Source organism: Silene latifolia, chromosome 1 (genome assembly GCF_048544455.1).
Source record: "Silene latifolia isolate original U9 population chromosome 1, ASM4854445v1, whole genome shotgun sequence".
Classification (NCBI taxonomy): domain Eukaryota; kingdom Viridiplantae; phylum Streptophyta; class Magnoliopsida; order Caryophyllales; family Caryophyllaceae; genus Silene; species Silene latifolia.
The window spans coordinates 41,720,366-41,724,080 of NC_133526.1; the positions used below are offsets into that span (position 1 = coordinate 41,720,366).

At 41.6% G+C, this 3,715-nt stretch overlaps 1 non-coding gene across 1 annotated transcript; it reads right to left on the reverse strand.

The window, feature by feature from the left end:
* Positions 1-3,184: 3,184 nt before the first annotated feature.
* Positions 3,185-3,291, reverse strand: LOC141625223 (small nucleolar RNA R71). Its single transcript, XR_012535019.1, has one exon. It is a non-coding gene; the product is annotated as a small nucleolar RNA R71 (small nucleolar RNA).
* Between the last annotated feature and the right edge of the window lie 424 nt (positions 3,292-3,715).

Sequence of the window (3,715 nt, forward strand, 5' to 3'; positions counted from 1 at the left end):
ATTCCCCCAGTGATCTCTCCCGCTGGGTTCATTTGCTTGTTCTACCACTTTGTTTGCTTAGGACTTTCACTCCTCGGAGTAATCATGAGTGTCGGACTGCTATTCGGCGTCAGCATCAGGAGGAGAGTATTGTCAGGGCTATCCTTGCTTGGGGGTACCGGGGGGGGTTGCGGTTATTACGGGAGTGTTTCGATGAGGATCCTTCTTCGTTTCATGTGGATGAGGATCTGGATTTGAGTGAGCTTAACCTCCGCCAATGTCGGCGGAAGATTTGTGATGGCCACTATACTGCTGCTGTCCGGGTGCTTTCTTCCTCTAGGGTCGCCCCCTACTCCGATGCCACTCTTGTGGCCTTGCGTGAGAAGCATCCTGTCGCCCCGCCTCCTTCATTGCCTCCTTTGTTTGGGGATCATCATCCACTGGTTGCCTCTTCGACTGTGGTTTTGGATATGATTCGAAACTTTCCACGCGGTACTTCTTGTGGGCGGGATGGTTTTCGTGCCCAGCACCTAATGGACTGTTTGAGTGGCGCTGTTGTGGCTATCTCTGATGATTCGATCACTTCTATTACTAGGGTGGTTAATCTTTTTCTTGGGTCGGTGTCCTCTTCCTCTGGGTGAGTACATTGCCAGCGCCCCTCTCACGCCACTTGTTAAACCGGGTGGTGGGGTTCGTCCTATTGTTGTTGGCTCGGTCTGGAGACGGCTTGTCTCTGATGTGACCATAATTAGCGCATATTTAGCCCCCGAATTAGCCTTGTTCTCATGCTTTTTAGTGCATATTTGGGTCATTTATTATCTTTAGTTCTTTGTTTTGCATATTCTTTGAGATTTTGATCCCTTGGTAGGAAAGGAGTAAGAATCTTGCATTTTCATGGCAAAACGAGACTAAATTGATCGAATCCAATGACCAAGCATCAAGAAGAGACAAGATTAGAAGGCCTTTGTACATATGATAGTAGATGAGCAATGTTGAGAAAGGATCCTTGAGTCCCCAAGGAAATCCCCAAGGAATTTATGAAGAAAAGGGAAGAAAAGAAGAGGAAATCCTGCTGAGGAACAATCCGTGCGGATTGTCTACAATCCGGCCGTCCTCCACATGCCCAATCCGTGCGGTTTCATCCCAAGACGCTCGGGTTTGTAGCCCACAATCCGCCCGGATTCACCCTGAAGCCGCCCGTGTTCCACCGCCAGAATCCGCCCGTCCCGACTCCAAAACGCACGGATTCCTGTACAGCACAATTTCGTCTTCTCCAAGCTACAAAGAAAGAAGCCCTTCCTTCGAAAAATACCGGCTCCTCCCTGCTCAATCTAAAAAGTGTAATTACTAGTTTAGCCCTTAGTTAACCCTAATGCATCCCCCTAATTTCCACTATAAATACCCCATTAGTCTAATTAGAAAAGCATGTTCTTCTTATCAATAATTAGAGTAGTTAATATCAATCAAATCTCTCTTTAGTTTTGTAATCAACAATTAATTAAGTTTTAATACAAGTTTTATTTCCTTAATCTCTCTTTTGTTCATCCTTTATTTTGGGTAATTGAAGATTATTTGGGTTATTATTGGGAGATTGACAACCTCTTAATCAAGCATCAAGTACTTCTTTTATCTTTGCTTTATTATTGGAATCATTAGTAGGTATAATTCTCTTAATCCCTTTTTAATTATTGTTAATTACTTTCATTTGTTCATCATGTTTCATTTTGTTGGTATGATTGACAACCTTGCTAGCATGATCAACATGATAATGAGTGAGTAGTCTCTTAGCTAGGGTTAATGGGTGATTAGGGGAAACCAACATGGGGAATGATTCATGCTTAAATTAATATGCTTTCATGTTTTATTTGCTTGCTTGTTTTGATCTCAACTCATGCACATGTTATGTTTGATGAAATGCGAGCCTATGAATCCTTGCATTTTTTTACCCATCACCTATCTTTTCAATGAGACTTGTAAGACATAAACCAACTCGAGTCTCATTAGACCATGCATGTTGTTGAGTAGGGAAGACTAAGTCGACTTGTAGGTGTTGTACAATCTAATCGATTCGGCTCCGGGACCCAAACTTTCCTGGATTTTTAAGATATAACCCAACTCAATCCATCACAACAATAATTGCTTGCTTATAATTTGAGAACATGTTTGTATGATCAATTCCCATGATTCCCCTATGATCCCATGACACCCTAGTGCTTTTTATCAATTGTTTACAACCCTTTTAATTCATCTTGCTTGTCTATTTGCATTGCTATTTAGTTAGTGACCTTCTACATCAACCCAAATTGTGACACCCCTAAGACACCACTAGTTTCAATAGAAATCTCATCTCAATTCCCGTCCCTTGGGATCCGACCTTTACTTGCCTCTTTACTAATTGTAGAGTTTTTTGTGAAGCTATAAATTGTGTTTTGATTCGGACGTGACCCAACGACCACACCTTTAATTGTGAATACGAAACGGACCGATCAAAAATGGCGCCGTTGCCGGGGACGGTGTTTACTTGATTTAGATTTTCTTACATTGTTATTAGTTGTGTCTTTCTTTGCCTTGGGGAAGTAAAACTCCTCAAGGTTTGTTCTAATTGTTTTCAAGTTGTTTGATATTTTGCATGTCTAGAAGATCACAAGGTGACTTGTTACCTTTTGATCGTGAAATTGAAAGAACTTTGACAACCAATAGAAGACTTGCTAGGAGGAATTTGAGAGGTATTAGTGAGGTTGTAGATATTCAACCAACTATTGAGTTCATCAACCCTTTTGCAAGAGAAGGTGAGGAGAACCCATTACAAAATACCACCCAAAATCAACCTACAATGCCTAAGTTTTCATCACATTCCGTACCCACCGAGGAGAACCTACCCAATGGTACTCCCACACCACAACATCTAACCGGAAATTTTATTGCCAAATACGCCTTTATCCAATTAGTCGAAAGGAGCCAATTTGGGGGGATGCCTAGTGAAGACCCTCATTCTCATATGGAAACCTTTTGTGACTATTGGGATGCGATTTCTCAAACCGGTGTAACTCAAGACCAAATTCGATGGTTCTTATTTCCTTTTTCTCAAATTGGCACCGCGAAACAATGGTTGAAGGGCCTTGATAAGGCCACTCTCGGAATTGATTCTTGGAAGAAGTTGACTCTAGCTTTCTACAAAAAATTCTACCCACCGGAAAAGACTAACATGCTAAGAGCTCAAATTACGGGTTTTAAGCAAAGGGATGAAGAATCTTTGTATGAAGCTTGGGAGCGGTTCAAGGGAATTTGTCGCTCATGTCCTCACCATGGACTTAACGAATGCTTCTTGGTACAACAATTTTGGAACGATTTATATGAAGATTCAAGGAACATTCTCAATATGGGATCAAATGGAATGTTCACCGAAGTTGATGACAATCAAACATGGAACAAAATTGAGGAAATGGCGGTCCATAACTCACAATATAGTAGACCTTGCAAGGCTACTAGAGGAGGAAAGCATGAAGTGGACTCCGTTACTCAATTGGGTGCTCAACTTAGTGCTCACATTGACACAATCAATTTGAAGTTTGAAAAGGCTATGGCTAGACTTGAAGAAGTCTCAAAATCACCAAAGCATCATGTTAATGCCATGACGGCATCTTCATCAATCCCAAGTGGGATATGTGAGAATTGTGGAACTTTGGGACATGACCAAAGTGAATGTAGGGGAACAAATGAACAAGTGAATGCTTTC